The 21,884-nt window shown below is 42.4% G+C and overlaps 1 protein-coding gene across 7 annotated transcripts in view; it reads right to left on the bottom strand.

Annotated features, from left to right (window-relative positions):
- The window catches only part of CSMD2 (CUB and Sushi multiple domains 2), a 664,749-nt gene that overhangs the window by 321,589 nt on the left and 321,276 nt on the right, over positions 1-21,884 (bottom strand). The gene's annotated exons all lie outside the window — the stretch shown is intronic.

The following is a 21,884-nucleotide window of genomic DNA, read 5'->3' as shown; positions in this document are numbered from 1 at the left end:
TCTAGATATTAGCCCTTTGTCAGATGAGTAGGTTGCGAAAATTTTCTCCCATTTTGTAGGTTGCCTGCTCACTCTGATGGTAGTTTCTTTTGCTGTGCAGAAGCTCTTTAGTTTAATTAGTTCCCATTTGTCAATTTTGGCTTTTGTTGCCATTGCTTTTGGTGTTTTAGACATGAAGTCCTTGCCCATGTCTATGTCCTGAATGGTATTGCCTAGGTTTTCTTCTAGGGTTTTTATGGTTTTAGGTCTAACATTTAAATCTTTAATCCATCTTGAATTAATTTTAGTATAAGGTGTAAGGAAGGGATCCAGTTTCAGCTTTCTACATATGGCTAGCCAGTTTTCCCAGCATCATTTATTAAATAGGGAATCCTTTCCCCATTGCTTGTTTTGGTCAGGTTTGTCAAAGATCAGATAGTTGTAGATATGCGGCACTATTTCTGAGAGCTCTGTTCTGTTCCATTGGTCTATGTTTTGGTACCAGTACCATGCTGTTTTGGTTACTGTAGCCTTGTAGTATAGTTTGAAGTCAGGTAGTGTGATGCCTCCAGCTTTGTTCTTTTGGCTTAGGATTGACTTGGCAATGTGGGCTCTTTTTTTGGTTCCACATGTACTTTAAAGTAGTTTTTTCCAATTCTGTGAAGAAAGTCATTGGTAGCTTGATGGGGATGGCATTGAATCTATTAATTACCTTGGGTAGTATGGCCATTTTCACGATATTGATTCTTCCTACCCATGAGCATGGAATGTTCTTCCATTTGTTTGTATACTCTTTTATTCATTGAGCAGTGGTTTGTAGTTCTCCTTGAAGAGTTCCTTCACATCCCTTGTAAGTTGGATTCCTAGGCATTTTATTCTCTTTGAAGCAATTGTGAATGGGAGTTCACTCATGATTTGGCTCTCTGTTTGTCTGTTATCGGTGTATAAGAATGCTTGTGATTTTTGCACATTGATTTTGTATCCTGAGACTTTGCTGAAGTTGCTTATCAGCTTAAGGAGATTTTGGGCTGAGACAATGGGGTTTTCTAGATATACAATCATGTCATCTGCAAACAGGGACAATTTGACTTCCTCTTTTCCTAATTGAATACCCTTTATTTCTTTCTCCTGCCTGATTGCCCTGGCCAGAACTTCCAACACTATGTTGAATAGGAGTGGTGAGAGAGGGCATCCCTGTCTTGTGCCAGTTTTCAAAGGGAATGCTTCCAGTTTTTGCCCATTCAGTATGATATTGGTGGTGGGTTTGTCATAAATAGCTCTTATTATTTTGAGATACATCCCATCAATACCTAATTTATTGAGAGTTTTTAGCATGAAGGGCTGTTGAATGTTGTTAAAGGCCTTTTCTGCATCTATTGAGATAATCATGTGGTTTTTGTCTTTGGTTCTGTTTATATGCTGGATTACATATATTGATTTGTGTATGTTGAACCAGCCTTGCATCCCAGGGATGAAGCCCACTTGATCATGGTGGATAAGCTTTCTGATGTGCTGCTGGATTCAGTTTGCCAGTATTTTATTAAGGATTTTTGCATTGAAGTTCATCAGGGATATTGGTCTAAAATTCTCTTTTTTTGTTGTGTCTCTGCCAGGCTTTGGTATCAGAATGATGCTGGCCTCATAAAATGAGTTAGGGAGGATTCCCTCTTTTTCTATTGATTGGAATAGTTTCAGAAGGAATGGTACCAGCTCCTCCTTGTACCTCTGGTAGAATTCGGCTGTGAATCCGTCTGGTCTTGGAGTTATTTTGGGTGGTAAGCTATTAATTATTGCCTCAATTTCAGAGCCTGTTATTGTTCTTCAGAGATTCAACTTTTTGCTGGTTTAGTCTTGGGACGGTGTATGTGTCGAGGAATTTATCCATTTCTTCCAGATTTTCGAGTTTATTTGCATAGAGGTGTTTATAGTATTCTCTGATGGTATTTTGTATTTCTGTGGGATCGGTGGTGATATCCCCTTTATCACTTTTTATTGCGTCTATTTGATTTTTCCTCTTTTCTTCTTTATTAGTCTTGCTAGTGGTCTATCAATTTTGTTGATCTTTTCAAAAAATCAACTCCTGGATTCATTGATTTTTGGAAGGGTTTTTTTGTGTCTCTATTTCCTTCAGCTCTGCTCTGATTTTAGTTATTTCTTCCCTTCTGCTAGCTTTTGAATGTGTTTGCTCTTGCTTCTCTAGTTCTTTTTTTTTTATTATCATACTTTAAGTTTTAGGGTACATGTGCACAATGTGCAGGTTAGTTACATATGTATACATGTGCCATGCTGCTGTGCTGCACCCATTAACTCGCCATTTAGCATTAGGTTTATCTCCTAAGGCTATCCCTCCCTGCCTCCACCCCACAACAGTGCCCAGAGTGTGATGTTCCCCTTCCTGTGTCCATGTGTTCTCATTGTTCAATTCCCATCTATGAGTGAGAACATGTGGTGTTCGGTTTTTTGTCCTTGCGATAGTTTACTGAGAATGATGATTTCCAATTTCATCCATGTCCCTACAAAGGACATGAACTCATCATTTTTTATGGCTGCATAGTATTCCATGGTGTATATGTGCCACATTTTCTTAATCCAGTCTATCATTGCTGGACATTTGGGTTGGTTCCAAGTGTTTGCTATTGTGAATACTGCCACAATAAACATAAGCATGCATGTGTCTTTATAGCAGCATGATTTATAGTCCTTTGGGTATATACCCAGTAATGGGATGGCTGGGTCAAATGGTATTTCTAGTTCTAGATCCCTGAGGAATCGCCACACTGACTTCCACAATGGTTGAACTAGTTTACAGTCCCACCAACAGTGGAAAAGTGTTTGTATTTCTCCACATCCTCTCCAGCACCTGTTGTTTTCTGGATCCCTTCCTTACACCTTATACAAAAATTAATTCAAGATGGATTAAAGACTTAAATGTTAGACCGAAAACCATAAAAACCCTAGAAGAAAACCTAGGCATTACCATTCAGGACATAGGCATGGGCAAGGACTTCATGCCTAAAACACCAAAAGCAATGGCAACAAAAGCCAAAATTGACATATGGGATCTAATTAAACTAAAGAGCTTCTGCACAGCAAAAGAAACTACCATCAGAGTGAACAGGCAACCTACAAAATGGGAGAAAATGTTCGCAACCTACTCATCTGACAAAGGGTTAATATCCAGAATCTACAATGAACTCAAACAAATTTACAAGAAAAAAACAAACAACCCCATCAAAAGGTGGGCGAAGGATATGAACAGACACTTCTCAAAAGAAGACTTTTATGCAGCCAAAAGACACATGAAAAAATGCTCATCATCACTGACCATCAGAGAAATGGAAATCAAAACCACAATGAGATACCATCTCACACCAGTTAGAATGGCAATCATTAAAAAGTCTCTAGTTCTTTTAATTTGTGATGTTAAGGTGTCAATTTTTGATCTTTCCTGCTTTCTCTTGTGGGCATTTAGTGCTATAAGTTTCCCTCTACACACTGCTTCGAATGTGTCCCAGAGATTCTGGTATGTTGTGTCTTTGTTCTCGTTGGTTTCAAAGAACATCTTTTTTTCTGCCTTCATTTCGTTATGTACCCAGTAGTCATTCAGGAGCAGGTTGTTCAGTTTCCATGTAGTTGAGCGGTTTTGAGTGAGTTTCTTAATCCTGAGTTCTGGTTTGATTGCACTGTTGTCTGAGAGACAGTTTGTTATAATTTCTGTTCTTTTACATTTGCTGAGGAGTGCTTTACTTCCAACTATGTGGTCAATTTTGGAATAGGTGTGGTGTGGTGCTGAAAAGAATGTATATTCTGTTGATTTGAGGTAGAGAGTTCTGTAGATGTCTATTAGGTCTGCTTGCTGCAGAGCTGAGTTCAATTCCTGGATATCCTTGTTAACTTTCTGTCTCGTTGATCTGTCTAATGTTGACAGTGGGGTGTTAAAGTCTCCCACTATTATTGTGTGGGAGTCTAAGTCTCTTTGTAGGTCACTCAGGACTTGCTTTATGAATCTGGGTGCTCCTGTATTGGGTGCATATATATTTAAGATAGTTAGCCCTTCTTGTTGAATTGATCCCTTTACCACTATGTAATGGCCTTCTTTGTCTCTTTTGATCTTTGTTGGTTTAAAGTCTGTTTTATCAGAGACTAGGATTGCAACCCCTGCCTTTTTTTGTTTTCCATTTGCTTGGTAGCTTTTCCTCCATCCCTTTATTTTCAGTCTATGTGTGTCTTTGCACGGGAGATGGGTTTCCTGAATATAGCACACTGATGGGTCTTGACTCTTTATCCAATTTGCCAGTCTGTGTCTTTTAACTGGAGCATTTAGTTCATTTACATTCAAGGTTAATATTGTTATGTGTGAATTTGATCCTGTCATTATGATGTTAGCTGGTTATTTTGCTCATTAGTTGATGCAGTTTCTTCCTAGCCTTGATGGTCTTTACAATTTGGCATGTTTTTGCAGTGGCTGGTACCAGTTGTTCCTTTCCATGTTTAGTGCTTCCTTTAGGAGCTCTTTTAGGGCAGGCCTAGTGGTGACAAAATCTCTCAGCATTTGCTTGTCTGTAAAGGATTTTATTTCTCCTTCACTTATGAAGCTTAGTTTGGCTGGATATGAAATTCTGGGTTGAAAATTCTTTTCTTTAGGAATGTTGACTATTGGCCCCCACTCTCTTCTGGCTTGTAGAGTTTCTGCCGAGAGATCAGCTGTTAGTCTGATGGGCTTCCCTTTGAGGGTAACCCGACCTTTCTCTCTGGCTGCCCTTAACATTTTTTCCTTCATTTCAACTTTGGTGAATCTGACAATTATGTGTCTTGGAGTTGCTCTTCTCTGGGAGTATCTTTGTTGTGTTCTCTGTATTTCCTGAATTTGAATGTTGGCCTGCCTTGCTAGATTGGGGAAGTTCTCCTGGATAATATCCTGCAGAGTGTTTTCCAACTTGGTTCCATTCTCCCTGTCACTTTTAGGTACACCAATCAGACATAGATTTGGTCTTTTCACATAGTCCCATATTTCTTGGAGGCTTTGTTCATTTCTTTTTATTCTTTTTTCTCTAAACTTCTCTTCTCGCTTCATTTCATTCATTTGATCTTCCATCACTGATACCCTTTCTTCCAGTTGATCGCATTGGCTATCGAGGCTTGTGCATTCATCACGTAGTTCTCGTGCACGGTTTTCAGCTCCATCAGGTCCTTTAAGGACTTCTCTGCATTGGTTATTCTAGTTAGTCATTTGTCTAATCTTCTTTCAAGGTTTTTAACTTCTTTGCCATGAGTTCGAACTTCCTCCTTTAGCTCAGAGTAGTTTGATCATCTGAAGCCTTCTTCTCTCAACTCGTCAAAGTCATTCTCTGTCCAGCTTTGTTCCTTTGCTGGTGAAGAGCTGCGTTCCTTTGGAGGAGGAGAGGCGCTCTGATTTTTAGAATTTTCAGTTTTTCTGCTCTGTTTTTTCCCCATCTGTGTGGTTTTATCTACTTTTGGTCTTTGATGATGGTGACGTACAGATGGGGTTTTGGTGTGGATGTCCTTTCTGTTTGTTAGTTTTCCTTCTAACAGTCAGGACCCTCAGCTGCAGGTCTGTTGGTGTTTGCCGGAGGTCCACTCCAGACCCTGTTTGCTTGGGTATGAGCAGCGGAGGCTGCAGAACAGCGGATATTGGTGAACAGCAAATGTTGCTGCCTGATCGTTCCTCTGGAAGTTTTGTCTCAGAGGAGTACCCGGCCGCGTGAGGTGTCAGTCTGCCCCTATTGGGGGGCGCCTCCCAGTTAGGCTACTCAGGGTTCAGGGATCCACTTGAGGAGGCAGTCTGCCCATTCTCAGATCTCAAGCTGCATGCTGGGAGAACCACTACTCTCTTCAAAGCTGTCAGACAGGGACATTTAAGTCTGCAGAGGTTTCTGCTGCCTTTTGTTTGGCTATGCCCTGCCCCAAAAGGTGGAGTATACAGAGGCAGGCAGGCCTCCTTGAGCTGTGGCGGGCTTCACCCAGTTCGAGCTTCCCAGCCGCCACTTTGTTTACCTACTCAAGCCTCAGCAACGGCGGGCACCCCTCCCCCAGCCTCGCTGCTGCCTTGCAGTTTGATCTCAGATTGCTGTGCTAGCAATGAGCGAGGCTCCATGGGTGTAGGACCCTCTGAGCCAGGGGTGGGATATAATCTCCTGGTGTGCCATTTGCTAAGACTGTTGGAAAAGCACAGTATTAGGGTGGGAGTGACCCAATTTTCCAGGTGCCGTCCGTCACCCCTTTCCTTGGCTAGGAAAGTGAATTCCCCGACCCCTTGCACTTCCTGGGTGAGGCGATGCCTTGCCCTGCTTCGGCTCAGGCTCAGTGCACTGCACCCACTGTCCTGCACCGACTCTCCGACAATCTCCAGTGAGATGCACCCGGTACCTCAGTTGGAAATGGAGAAATCATTCATCTTTTGTGTTGCTCACACTGGAAGCTGTAGACTGGAACTGTTCCTATTCGGCCATCTTGGCTCCACCTCCAGAATATTAGCATTAAGACATCACCTCCAGATGCTGGGGTCTCAGTTTTTGAGCAATCCCAGGGAAGCAGTCACACCCTGAGTTATATATAGCCATCTTGTTTTTTTAACAGTCTGCTCTGGTGGGTGGGGTGATGAGTGATCATGGAAATGTGCAGCACCATAGGAAATCAGCCATGAAATAAGCTAATTGAAGAGCTAACTCAACAGACTGGGAGAGACCAGGTTGTGAAGGGTCAGAGAACAAAGGCAGGTCTCCAGAACTCCAGAGTGCACTACCAGCAGACCCAGTCAGAAAAGAAAGTCAAAACAAGAAGATGAACAACATAGAAAGAACATAGAGAATTTCTGGGATATACTCATTCATGTTGTTTGTACATGGATCTTTTTTCATGGAGCACCCATTAGCCTTGTGCCAATGATATTATACTGAACCAGTTGTCTGTAAAAAGAAGATTCTGTAACTATCAATGCAGTGGAGGTAAAATGGAACCTGGGGCTGGCTCCATGGTCTGGCTACAATTTAATGCACACCCCCTGATAGTATGCTTAATATTCACTGGGCTGCTTCTCGTACTGTGCACTTACCCATGCATACATGCACATTTCTGCCTACAACAAGCACACTCACAAGTACATATTCAAACACATGTAAACACATGGATACAAATATTCACATACAGAAAAGAAGTCATACACATCATACACATATACTGTGCATGGTTTTCACTGTATGTGAACAAAGTCAGGACTCCCAAGGGAAAAGTGCTGGCTGTAACTGGTTGATGGAAATCTTACTAGGTACATTCATCTCCTCCAAATGATAATGACTACAGGAGACTGCCAGGCTGCTCCATTCATCCTTTATATTCTGGTTAATTAGAAGACATTTTCCCGCTGTTGTAAAGGTTAGCGGGACACATGGTACACATTTAGCTAGAAGAATCTGGAAATACAAATGCCTCTCTAGTCTGCAGCATGACTTATTGGGCTGAGCTAGCGGGAGACAAGGACCTGTTAGGGAAGGAGAGAGCAAAGGGAGGCCTAACCTGTCTCCAAGGCTCTGGGAGTCAAGAAGTGGAGGGAATCTGCATCTTCTTTTCTTCCCAATGGATTCAGACTTCCCTCTATGAGGGTGAGCCCCTCCACTAAACTTGATCATTCCCCTTCCCCTGCCACTTGGCAGTCTATTGACTGAACGATCTTTTCCTTTCCTGCCACTACTCCTTCACCAAATCCAATTTGCTCAGCCTTATACAATTTCTCCAATGTGTATCCTTCTTTCAATGTTCTAAGACACTCCTACCCTATACTCATCCTCTTTTGCTAGAGTTTTCTTTGCAGATTCATCCCCTCTAGCCCATCTTTTAAAAAGTTGCAGAGGGTGATCTTTCAAAAACTGAAATCTGACCTTGCCTTCTTCCTACTTAAAAAATTGTTGGGTATACATCCTGCATTCTGCCCCTCCCTTGTAGCTGAGGTCTGCCTCGCCGTTTAGCCACCTACCCTGCAGAAATGCTTTCATTACCCACAGTTCTTTGCCAGATGAAGCCAGGGTTTGGCACACTGGTTCCTCACCACACTCAGAATTATCCCAAAGATGGACAATTCAGTGCACATGCTTGAGACCTAATGCTTCAAGGTACAGACCTTCTAGCAGGTGCTGTAGCCATTACTATGATGCCAAAGGGAAGAACGGTGATTCCTGAACAGAGACAGGGAAGCCTCAAAGTAACAGAAGATGATGTATCTGTTGCAGGTCAATTGACTTACAAGATAAATACTGGCACCAGATTTGATCAGGATGTTGCCAACACACAAATGAAGAGGCTGGGGTGGCACCACCACTGCTACTGTACTGGCATGCTCCATCACCATGGAAGGCTTAGTAGAGATTAGCAAAGGTGTTAATCCAGTGGAAACCAGGAAAGGTGTGATGTTATGTGCTGATACTGTAATTACCAAACTTAAGAAGCAGCCTAAACCTGTGACAACTCCTGAAGAGATTTCTCCATTTACACAACGTCTGCAAATGGAGACAAACAAATCAGCAACATCATTTCTGATGTAATCACAAATGTTGGAAGGGTGTCATCACAGTAAAGGACAGAAAAATACTGAATGAATTAGACAACAGAGATTGACCAAGATTACATGTCTCCCTACTTGAATAACATATCAAAAGTCTAGAAAGGAGAATTCTAGGATGCTTGGGATTTCCAGTAAGCAGTTAATTGTACTCACCTTAAAATTGCCAATGTCCACTGAAAGTCTTTGGTCATAATTGCTGAAGATGCTCTCAGTATGATCATTTAAAATAGGATAAAAGTTGGCATTTGGGCTACAGTAGTCAAAACTACAGGCATTGGTGACATAGAAAGACCAAACAAAGCTATTGCTACAATGGCATGGTGTTTGGAAAAGAGAGCTTGACCCTAAAGCTTGAAGATGTTCAGTTTCATGACTTAGGAAAAGTTGGAGCAGTCATTGTGACCAAAGATGATGCCATGTTCTTGGATGGAAAAGGTGACAAGACTCAAACTGAGAAAAATATGCGATGGGGTAGAGCCAACATGGCCGAATAGGAACAGCTCCGGTCTACAGCTCCCAGCATGAGCGACGCAGAAGATGGGTGATTTCTGCATTTCCATCTGAGGTACTGGGTTCATCTCACTAGGGAGCGCTAGACAGTGGGCACAGGACAGTGGGTGCAGCGCACCGTGCGTGAGCTGAAGCAGGGTGAGGCATTGCCTCACTTGGGGAGTGCAAGGGGTCAGGGAGTTCCCTTTCCTAGTCAAAGAAAATCGGGTCATTCCCACCCAAATACTGTGCTTTTCCGACGGGCTTAAAAAATGGCACACCAGGAGATTATATCCCGCATCTGGCTCGGAGGGTCCTACGCCCACGGAGTCTCACTGATTGCTAGCACGGGAATCTGAGATCAAACTGCAAGGCGGCAGCGAGGCTGGGGGAGGGGCACCCGCCATTGCCCAGGCTTGCTTAGGTAAACAAAGCAGGAGGGAAGCTCGAACTGGGTGGAGCCCACCACAGCTCAAGGAGGCCTGCCTGCCTCTGTAGGCTCCACCTCTGGGGGCAGGGCACAGACAAATAAAAAGACACCAGTAACCTCTGCATACTTAAATGTCCCTGTCTGACAGCTTTGAATAGAGTAGTGGTTCTCCCAGCAAGCAGCTGGAGATCTGAGAACGGGCAGACTGCCTCCTCAAGTGGGTCCCTGACCCCTGACACCCGAGCAGCCTAACTGGGAGGCACCCCCCAGTAGGGGCAGACTGACATCTCACACGGCCGGGTACTCCTCTGAGACAAAACTTCCAGAGGAACGATCAGACAGCAGCATTTGCGGTTCACGAAAATCCGCTGTTCTGCAGCCACCGCTGCTGGTACCCAGGCAAACAGGGTCTGGAGTGGACCTCTAGCAATCTCCAACAGACCTGCAGCTGAGGGTCCTGTCTGTTAGAAGGAAAACTAACAAACAGAAAGGACATCCACACCAAAACCTCATCTGTACGTCACCATCATCAAAGACCAAAAGTAGATAAAACCACAAATATGGGGAAAAAACAGAGCAGGAAAACTGGAAACTCTAAAAAGCAGAGCACCTCTCCTCCTCCAAAGGAATGCAGCTCCTCACCAACAACGGAACAAAGTGGGACGGAGAATGACTTTGATGAGTTGAGAGAAGAAGGCTTCAGACGATCAAACTACTCTGAGCTACAGGAGGAAATTCAAACCAAAGGCAAAGAAGTTAAAAACTTTGAAAAAAATTTAGACGAATGTATAACTAGAATAACCAATACAGAGAAGTGCTTAAAGGAGCTGATGGAGCTGAAAGCCAAGGCTTGAGAACTACGTGAAAAATGCAGAAGCCTCAGGAGCCGATGCGATCAACTGGAAGAGAGGGTATCAGTGATGGAAGATGAAATGAATGAAATGAAGCGAGAAGGGAAGTTTAGAGAAAAAAGAATAAAAAGAAATGAACAAAGCCTCCAAGAAATATGGGACTATGTGAAAAGACCAAATCTATATCTGATCGGTATACCTGAAAGTGACGGAGAGAATGGAACCAAGTTGGAAAACACTCTGCAGGATATTATCCAGGAGAACTTCCCCAATCTAGCAAGGCAGGCCAACATTCAGATTCAGGAAATACAGAGAACGCCACAAAGATACTCCTCGAGAAGAGCAACTCCAAGACACATAATTGTCAGATTCACCAAAGTTGAAATGAAGGAAAAAATGTTAAGGGCAGCCAGAGAGAAAGATTGGGTTACCCTCAAAGGGAAGCCCATCAGACTAACAGCTGATCTCTCGGCAGAAACTCTACAAGCCAGAAGAGAGTGGGGGCCAATAGTCAACATTCCTAAAGAAAAGAATTTTCAACCCAGAATTTCATATCCAGCCAAACTAAGCTTCATAAGTGAAGGAGAAATAAAATCCTTTACAGACAAGCAAATGCTGAGAGATTTTGTCACCACCAGGCCTGCCCTAAAAGAGCTCCTGAAGGAAGCACTAAACATGGAAAGGAAGAACCGGTACCAGCCACTGCAAAATCATGCCAAATTGTAAAGACCATCGAGGCTAGGAAGAAACTGCATCAACTAACGAGCAAAATAACCAGCTAACATCATAATGACAAGATCAAATTCACACATAACAATATTAACTTTAAATGTAAATGGACTAAATCCTTCAATTAAAAGACACAGACTGGCAAATTGGATAAAGAGTCAAGACCCATCAGTGTGCTGTATTCAGGAAACCCATGTCATGTACAGAGACACACATAGGCTCAAAATAAAAGGATGGAGGAAGATCTAACAAGCAAATGGAAAACAAAAAAAGGCAGGGGTTGCAATCCTAGTCTCTGATAAAACAGACTTTAAACCAACAAAGATCAAAAGAGACAAAGAAGGCCATTACATAATGGTAAAGGGATCATTTCAACAAGAAGAGCTAACTATCCTAAATATATATGCACCCAATACAGGAGCACCCAGATTCATAAAGCAAGTCCTGAGTGACCTACAAAGAGACTTAGACTCCCACACAATAATAGTGGGAGACTTTAACACCCCACTGTCAACATTAGACAGATCAACGAGACAGAAAGTTAACAAGGATATCCAGGAATTGAACTCAGCTCTGCACCAAGCAGACCTAATAGACATCTACAGAACTCTCCACCCCAAATCAACAGAATATACATTTTTTTCAGCACCACACCACACCTATTCCAAAATTGACCACATAGTTGAAAGTAAAGCTCTCCTCAGCAAATGTAAAAGAACAGAAATTATAACAAACTGTCTCTCAGACCACAGTGCAATCAAACTAGAACTCAGGATTAAGAAACTCACTCAAAACCGCTCAACTACATAGAAACTGAACAACCTGCTCCTGAATGACTACTGGGTACATAGCGAAATGAAGGCAGAAATAAAGATGTTCTTTGAAACCAACAAGAACAAAGACACAACATACCAGAATCTCTGGGACACATTCAAAGCAGCATGTAGAGGGAAATTTATAGCACTAAATGCCCACAAGAGAAAGCAGGAAAGATCCAAAATCGACACCCTAACATCACAATTAAAATAACTAGAAAAGCAAGAGCAAACACATTCAAAAGCTAGCAGAAGGCAAGAAATAACTAAAATCAGGGCAGAACTGAAGGAAATAGAGACACAAAAAACTCTTCAAAAAATTAATGAATCCAGGAGCTGGTTTTTTGAAAGGATCAACAAAATTGATAGACCACTAGCGAGACTAATAAAGAAGAAAAGAAAGAAGAATCAAATAGACGCAATAAAAAGTGATAAAGGGGATATCACCACTGATCCCACAGAAATACAAACTACCATCAGAGAATACTATAAACACCTCTACGCAAATAAACTAGAAAATCTAGAAGAAATGGATAAATTCCTCGACACATACACCCTCCCAAGACTAAACCAGGAAGAAGTTGAATCTCTGAATAGACCAATAACAGGCTCTGAAATTGTGGCAATAATCAATAGCTTACCAACCAAAAAGAGTCCAGGACCAGATGGATTCACAGCTGAATTCTACCAGAGGTACAAGGAGGACCTGGTACCATTCCTTCTGAAAATATTCCAATCAATAGAAAAAGAGGGAATCCTTCTTAATTCATTTTATGAGGCCAGCATCATCCTGATACCAAAGCTTGGCAGAGACACAACCAAAAAAGAGAATTTTAGACCAATCTCCTTGATGAACATTGATGCAAAAATCCTCAATAAAATACTGGCAAACCGAATCCAGCAGCACATCAAAAAGCTTATCCACCATGATCAAGTAGGCTTCATCCCTGGGATGCAAGGCTGGTTCAATATATGCAAATCAATACATGTAATCCAGCATATAAACAGAACCAAAGACAAAAACCACATGATTATCTCAATAGATGCAGAAAAGGCCTTTGACAAAATTCAACAACCCTTCATGCTAAAAACTCTCAATAAATTAGGTATTGATGGGATGTATCTCAAAATAATGACAGCTGTCTATGACAAACCCACAGCCAATATTATACTGAGTGGGCAAAAACTGGAAGCATTCCCTTTGAAAACTGGCACAAGACAGGGATGCCCTCTCTCACCACTCCTATTCAACATAGTGTTGGAAGTTCTGGCCAGGGCAATCAGGCAGTAGAAGGAAATAAAGGGTATTCAATTAGGAAAAGAGGAAGTCAAATTGTCCCTGTTTGCAGACGATATGATTGTATATCTAGAAAATCCCACTGTCTCAGCCCAAAATCTCCTTAAGCTGATAAGCAACTTCAGCAAAGTCTCAGGATACAAAATCAATGTACGAAAATCACAAGCATTCTTATACACCAATAACAGACAAACAGAGAGCCAAATCATGAGTGAACTCCCATTCACAATTGCTTCAAAGAGAACAAAATACCTAGGAATCCAATGTACAAGGGATGTGAAGGACCTCTTCAAGGAGAACTACAAACCACTGCTCAGTGAAATAAAAGAGGATACAAACAAACGGAACAACATTCCATGCTCATGGGTAGGAAGAATCAATATCGTGAAAATGGCCATACTGCCCAAGGTAATTAATAGATTCAATACCATCCCCATCAAGCTACCAGTGACTTTCTTCACAGAACTGGAAAAAACTACTTTAAAGTTCATATGGAACCAAAAAAGAGCCCGCATCGCCAAGTCAATCCTAAGCCAAAAGAACAAAGCTAGAGGCATCACGCTACCTGACTTCAAACTATACTACAAGGCTACAGTAACCAAAACAGCATAGTACTAGTACCAAAACAGAGATATAGATCAATGGAACAGAACACAGCCCTCAGAAATAACGCCATGTATCTACAACTATCTGATCTTTGACAAACCTGAGAAAAACAAGCAATGGGGAAAGGATTCCCTATTTAATAAATGATGCTGGGAAAACTGGCTAGCCATATGTAGAAAGCTGAAACTGGATCCCTTCCTTACACCTTATACAAAAATTAATTTAAGATGGATTAAAGACTTAAATGTTAGACCGAAAATCATAAAAACCCTAGAAGAAAACCGAGGCATTACCATTCAGGACATAGGCATGGGCAAGGACTTCATGTCTAAAACACCAAAAGCAATGGCAACAAAAGCCAAAATTGACAAATGGGATCTAATTAAACTAAAGAGTTTCTGCACAGCAAAGGAAACTACCATCAGAGTGAACAGGCAACCTACAAAATGGGAGAAAATTTTTGCAACCTACTCATCTGACAAAGGGCTAATATCCAGAATCTACAATGAACTCCAACAAATTTACAAGAAAAAAACAAACAACCCCATCAAAAAGCGGGCGAAGGACATGAACAGACACTTCTCAAAAGAAGACATTTATGCAGCCAAAAAACACATGAAAAAATGCTCACCATCACTGGCCATCAGAGAAATGCAAATGAAAACCACAATGAGATACCATCTCACACCAGTTAGAATGGCAATCATTAAAAAGTCAGGAAACGACAGGTGCTGGAGAGGATGTGGAGAAATAGGAACAATTTTACACTGTTGGTGGGATTGTAAACTAGTTCAACCATTGTGGAAGTCAGTGTGTCAATTCCTCAGGGATCTAGAAATAGAAATGCCATTTGACCCAGCCATCCCATTACTGGGTGTATACCCAAAGGACTATAAATCATGTTGCTATAAAGATACATGCACACGTATGTTTATTGTGGCACTACTCACAATAGCAAACACTTGGAACCAACCCAAATGTCCAACAATGATAGACTGGATTGAGAAAATGTGGCACATATACACCATGGAATACTATGCAGCCATAAAAAATGATGAGTTCATGTCCTTTGTAGGGACATGGATGAAATTGGAAATCATCATTCTCAGTAAACTATCGCAAGAACAAAAAACCAAACACCGCATATTCTCACTCATAGGTGGGAATTGAACAATGAGAACACATGGACACAGGAAGGGGAACATCACACTCTGAGGACTATTGTGGGGTTGGGGGAGGGGGGAGGGACAGCTTTAGGAGATATACCTAATGCTAAATGACGAGTTAATGGGTGCAGCACACCAGTATGGCACATGTATACATATGTAACTAACCTGCTCATTGTGCACATGTACCCTAAAACTTGAAGTATAATAATGAAAAAAATGCAAGAAATAATTGAGCAGTTAGATGTTACTATTAGTGTCTATGAAAAAGGAAAACTAGAAGAACATCTGGCAAAATTTTGGATGCAATAGCTGTGCTGAAGGTTGATGGGAAAAATGATGTGGAAAAGAATGAAAAAAAGAGAGTCAGATACACTGAAGGCTACAGGAGTTACTATTGAAAAAGGTATCATTTGGGTGCTTTGCCTCGGTACATTTCATCCTTAGATTCACTGCTCCAGCTAATGAAGAGTAAAAAGTTAGCACAGAAATAATTAAAAGAACACTCAAAATTCTGGCAATAGCTATTGCTAAGAATTCAGGTGTTGAAGGATCACCCACTGACAGTTGAGAAAATTATGCAAAGCTCCCCAGAAGCTGGTTATGCAGTATGCTCAGAGATTTTTTGAAAATGGTAGAAAAAATAGTCATCAACTCAACTAAGGTTGTAAAAAGTGCTTTGTTGGATGCTGCTTCCGTGGATTCTCAGTTAACCACAGCAAAACTGAGACCACTGGAATTCCTAAAGAAGAGAAGGATCTGGCATGGTAAATGGGAAGTGGTGTTGGGAGTAGCATGTTGTAGTTCCCAAAATAGTGCTTTGCCATTATTAATAAGCCATGTGGGGTTATTCACTAACTTCGGTGAATTCAGCTGGAGACAATGACGAGAGGAAAGAGAGATGTTTAAGAAATCACTCTAGCCATTGGTTATTGGTTTTGATAGCCTATGCGGCCTAAGCAATACTGTTTTCTCTACCTGGGACATTCTTTCCTCCCCTTCTCTGCCTGGCTACCTCTTATTTGTAGGTACCCAGGACCTCACTCAAATGTTATTGCCTCCCTATGGGTGTCTACATCTGTCAGGTAGAAGTCATTGCCCTTCTCAAGACTTCCTTCAGACCTCTGTTGAAACTCCATTGCATTGTAAAATCATGTCCTGTTCTTCCAGCTGTTGCTCCATGAGCTTGTGCATCTATATTCTGTGATGTCACTGAGCCAGGCACACAGAAGTTTCCCAATAACAGTTTGATGACTGAGTGAATGAATGACTGTTATAAGAATATGTGCTTTAAATTCATTTCCTGTCAAAAGGAGTGGGTTACACTTGAAACCTGGTGAGGTCACGGGTGCCATATTTTGTGTGCATGCATCAGTAACAGGCTCACTCTGAACTGAACTCACAAGCTCAGTTTTGTGGACCCTGGGCTCCTGAGCCAAGCAGCAACAAGCCTGCAATTTTTGCGAGACCTTTGGTGGTGCAGAACCTGGAAATTAGGCTGGAAAGTTTAGCAGATCAGCAGGCCAAGAAGAATAGGTCAAAAGAGTCAGAACATGGACCACAGGATGCCTGAAGCACTTTCATTCTGGCCTCAGATTGAAGATAAGTCACAGGCAAGAACCCAACATGTTCAATGGAAAACAGAAGCTTCAGCTTGTTATTATAAAAAGCCTCAACCATCTCAGTAAATGCAAATGTTTTCAAATGAATAAGTTTATTCTGCAGACAATTGAAACTCAGTGCAGGACTTCTAGAAGGCAAAAGAGCCAATGGTTTTCACTGTGGAATATCTTCCATCTCTCAGTCAGCAGGGTTGACTTGGGAAGAGAGGCAGTGACAGGTATAGGAAAGGCAGGCTGGGATCCGACTGAAGGGAGGGGCCAAATGACGATCACTAGGTCAGAGTGGAAAGCAAAGAGCAGGTGTCTAAGGAAGAGCCAGAGGCACCAGCTCTTTCTCACTGTGCAAGGGTTTCACCATTTAACAAGCGAGTCAAAGTGATTGATGAATATGAGGATTGAGGGTTCCACCTCCTCAGAACCTACCCAGTGCCAGGTATTTTATACTGGGATCTTCTTTCATTTCCAGTAGCCCTGTAGGGTTAACAAGAGCCCCTCTCTACAGATGAGGAGGGAGATAATGAGGGTGCTGTCCTCCCAGCCAAGGAAGCCCCTCACCAGTTGTGATTAGCAGCCATTGAGTGCATTAAGAAAGGCTCTTCTCACCATCATTTCCATAGACTTGAAACATTCCTGGCCTGGAGGCAGACGGATTGATTACACAACCTCAATAGGCCTACCAGAACTGAAAAAAAAAACCTTAAGAAACTTTAAAGTCTTGTGGTTGCCAAGCACTTTAGCTACAGGAACTTATCATTTTAACATACTTTTAGGTAAATATCCACTACATAAAACACTTCAAAGAAAAACTGCTCAGGTTGAAGTAGGGGTGGAAACCTGAAGTCCCACCCACTCAGCCCCTATCAAACCATGCTGGAGGACCTGTTAGTCTCCAAGGAACCCACTTTGAAAACCACTTTTTTGGCCCTATCCTGTTATACGTGGGGAGGGGAATGGTGGTCTCAGCCTCTACTTTGGTTTGAACTTTTCACATCATTATCTCTAGCCCAGACCCTTCTTCCCTGAGCTACAGACCCACAGACTAGTCAACTGCTCACCAGATAGTCTCCCAATCCCTGACCCCAACATTACCCAGAATCAATGTGTCCCAAGCAAACTTCATCCCCCATCTGTCTCTGCCCCAGACCATCTTCGTTAATATCATTTTTCTAAAACCACTTAAGCTAGATTCATCCCTGACTCCTTCATCTCCTTCAACCCCATCCCCTCCCACTCCCACCAAATCTAACTAGTCATGAGTCCAGTGGGGTTTACCAGAAATACGTTTGGTCTGTCCTTCCTTTTCATCTTCACTCCTGTTTAAACTCTGACCCTTGTTACCAATTCCCCAAGATTCTTAACCATTTTCTCCATTTGGATTCTAGGGCAAAGATCTTCCTAAAATGAAAATGTGATCATGTCTCCCCTCTCATTAACAACTTCTGATCACTTCTCATCTATGACTCACGGAATCAAGCCCAACTCTACTGAGACTTTCACAACTTGACTACTACCACACTTTCCAGTCTCAGTGCTCGCTACCTCTCCTGCTTGCTTTTCTCTAGGTGGCAGACTTGCCTCTAGGTTGGCAAACTTTTTCTGTAAAGGGCCTGGTAGTAAATATATTAGGCCTGTGGGCCTCTTGTCTCAGTCATAAACTGCTCAGCTCTGCCCTGGTAGTGCTAAAGCAGCCATAGACCAGGTGTAAATGAATGAGCATAGCTGTGTTTCAATAAACCTTTATGGACACTGAAATGTGAATTTCATGCAGTTTTCATGTGTCATGAAATATTATTTTTTTCAATTTCTTTTCTTCAACTGTTCAAACATGTAAAACCCATTCTTTGATGGAGGGCCATACAAAGGCAGGTGGAGGGCCGGATTTGGTCTGTGACTGCTGCTTTAGACGCATGGAAGTAGTTGTGGTTCATTAGACGTGATAGTTTCATGCTTTCTTGCCTTTGCTTGACCTGGAACACATCTTCCCATGGTCTGTCTGGCATCTTTCTGAGACCCACATTTAAGTCACTGCCTCTTTTTTGGCTTTCCCTAAATCCTTCTGGCAAAACTAACTGCCCTTTTATCTCTAGCCCAGGAACTCTTAATCAGGCCTCAATTACAGCTCTTATCATGCTGTACAGAAGTTATAGATTTATGTCTGTACCTCTCTTTAACCTGTTCTCCTTAAGAGCAGAGATTGGCCTAGGCGCATTCATCTTTTTTGCTGTCACATAGTAATGTCACCCCAAAATGCTTGTTAAACTGAACACAGTTGCCTACCTCCTGATAACCAGTCCGAAGCAGAGCCCGACTAGAACTCAGGCCTTCTGATACCCTGTGGTATTAGGCAAAATTGTGTCTGGCCACAAACATCCTAAATTCTGATTGGACTGAGACAAGAATATAATGTACTATGTTGTAGGTTATCTTTTATTTTAAGTTTACTTCTTTTTGTTTATCTGGGAAAAAATATCTGTCAATACCATTAGAAGTTGGTAATCATTAGCTCTGAAGTGCCATAAATCACTTAAGACTATAGTGCCACAAAGCTGACTGTGGGTGAAACTGATCCAATGCTGATGATTCGTCCCCTGCCCCTCCAGGTCCATTCTTTAAACCTCTCTGCCCTGTTCTGTGCCCCAAGAAGCTGACCTCTGTGGACTGCTAGAGAGCAAGGGAGCCTGGTGGTAATGTCAGCCAGGATCCCAGGGCAGGGAGCAGGACAGAGCAGGGCCTCTGTTTCCTTGTTCTTGGCTTCCTGTTGGATTGGCAGATGGGAAGCACAGTGGATGGGAGGGAGGGGAGAGGAGAGAGGTCAAGCTACTGATCCCCTGATCCCCTCCTCATGCACTGGCTACTATGGATCCCTGTGGTCCCCTCCTCCTGCACTGTGGGTAGGGAATAGCTTTCCAGGTCTGCCAAGGGGCAGACCTCTCTTCTATGGCTCCAGCTCTTGCCACCTTCTTCCCTGGTCCCTTTGCACACCTAGTGGTGGTGTAGGCCACCTGCTGCTTAGTCCTCAGGGGCCTCACCATCTCTTGTGGGCTCCTTTGACTCCACCCTCACCTCTGTACATTGTGCCTTCACTAAACCCTCTAACATTAAAGCTGTGCAGTATTCCTTCAGTCTCCCGCTGGACCCCTGACTGAAATCTATTTCTGCCACTGTTTTTGGATGTATTTGCAATAATAAAGCTTAGCTTGGTCTTTACTGGCTCCAGAGTTTTTATTCCTTTAGAGTAGTAGTTGTCAACTGGAGGTGCTTGTGCACATAGGGACATCTGGCAATGTCTGGGGACTTTTTTGGTTGTCATGACTGTGTGTGTGGGGGCGCTGCTATTGGCTGCTGGTCCCTGTGGCTCCCTCCTACTGCACTGTGTCTAGCATCTAACGGGCAGAGGCCAAGCATGCTGCTAAATATCCTGCTATGCACAGGACACCTCCTCACAACAAAGAATTATCCAGCTCACAATGTCAATAGTGCAGAGCCTGAGAAACCTTGCTTTACAGAGTCACCAATGGAGTTACTAAACGATCACTGTATATCCTTGCACCATGCAGTCTCAGTCAGGAAAACACTAGAAAAAGCAGGTTTCAAGGAAGAATCATTTATTAACAGAATCACAATAATTGAGCATGCCAGACCCAAATCAACACGGCTGGGCTTCAAATCCTGGCTCCTACATACTATTAATGAGACCTGAGCCAGCTAGTTACCCTCTCTATGACTCTTTTTCCTCAACTGTAAAATGGGACGAGTAATAGTATCTCCTTCACACAGTTGCTGTTAGGATTGAACAAAGTAATAAATGCCAAGCGCTTAAAATCTAGCAAGTCCTCTTTATACACTGGCACACACTAACATGTAAAACTTCATTCTGGGCTATGCTAAGGATGATAGAGAGAACAGAGAACAGGGCCTGCTTTCAAGAAGTTTGCAACTAAAACAGTGCTTTTTAGATTGTGAGTTGTTCCCTGCTGCAGATTTGTAAAATTAATTTAGAGGCTGCAACTAGCATTTAAAAATAAAAATGACATTTTCAGAGTATATTGTACATAGTAAATACCACTTGGTCATATTTTCCTTTTAGCTCTACAGATATATGCTTATACTGGGTTGTGATTTTTTTTTACAGTGGGGTGAGATGAACAAAACAAAGTTTGAAAGCTACGGTTAATAGGAAAGGGAAGACACCCAAAGCACTATCAGAGGAGGCCCTGTAATTCTGCAAATACAGAATGAATTAGAGCTTTACAGCTCACAGGCTGTGTGATCTTGGGCTAGTTACAACCTCTCTGAGCCCCAGCTTCCTCAGCTGGAGAAAAAATAAACAGAAATAAAAACAAATGTATCACTGTACTGTGGGGAGTACTGAGTGGGGCAATGCACATACAGTGCCTAGCACGGGGCCTGGTGTGCACAGATGTGGAATCAATGTGGGATCTGGAGACTGCCAGGCTTGGGTTCTTGTTGCCCATTGCTGGCATCAAACCTTAACCTTAAAAACTGACAAATGGGCCCTCAGTAACTTGAAATATTAGAAACACCCAGCACTTACTTAATCAGATAAAATTATAGCATTCATCTCTGCTTTTGTCTCTTGAGAAACACAGCAGAAAGATACAGACAGCTGTTCCACTCACACAAAGACTCAACCTCAGCAGTGGAAAAAACATCTCTAAGAAAGCTCTCAGGGTAAGCCTCTGTTAAGCTACTGAACCAAGTTGGTTTCTTGTTTACTTTCTAGATATTTCAAATGGGTACACCACCCAAGGCTAAGTAAATTAGGCCGTTCCTAAAAGGTTCAGATTTTGAACGTAACGCTTCTTCCTTCAGAGCTGCTTTTATCCCAGTTTCCAGCCAGAAAGCCTGGCTCTAGGAGCCTTGTGGAGGGGGCACTACTCTGCCCTATGCTACCTCGAGGGTGAGCCAGCAGGCATTTGGCCTTGGAGCCCAGGGCTTCACACAGGTCCTTATACTTAATAGGTACACAATATAAGCTTGCTGTGTATTCTATTAAAACCAATAACAATTTGAGAGTGGTAATAGCTAAAGGCTTAATGAGCATGTTATGAGGCCAACCCTTGGTGTTTATCTCTATAAATTTTGAGTACTTTGAACAAACTCAATGTCGAAAAGGAATGTGCTCATCTGCTCCCATCTATCAGCTGGATTTTTGGATCTCTTCCAGTTACAGACAGCTCCTTGCTTCTGGGTTAACCCACTCCTTTTTATAGGTGGTTCTTGGGTTAGGAAATTCTTCATTATTGCAGCAGAAATCTGCTTAGCTGCGATCTCCACCTGCCATTCCTGGTCTGATCTGTTGCC

Source organism: Pongo abelii, chromosome 1 (assembly GCF_028885655.2).
Source record: "Pongo abelii isolate AG06213 chromosome 1, NHGRI_mPonAbe1-v2.0_pri, whole genome shotgun sequence".
Lineage (NCBI taxonomy): Eukaryota > Metazoa > Chordata > Mammalia > Primates > Hominidae > Pongo > Pongo abelii.
The sequence above is the reverse complement of the archived record's forward strand: the minus strand, read 5'-3'. Positions and strand labels throughout refer to the sequence as shown.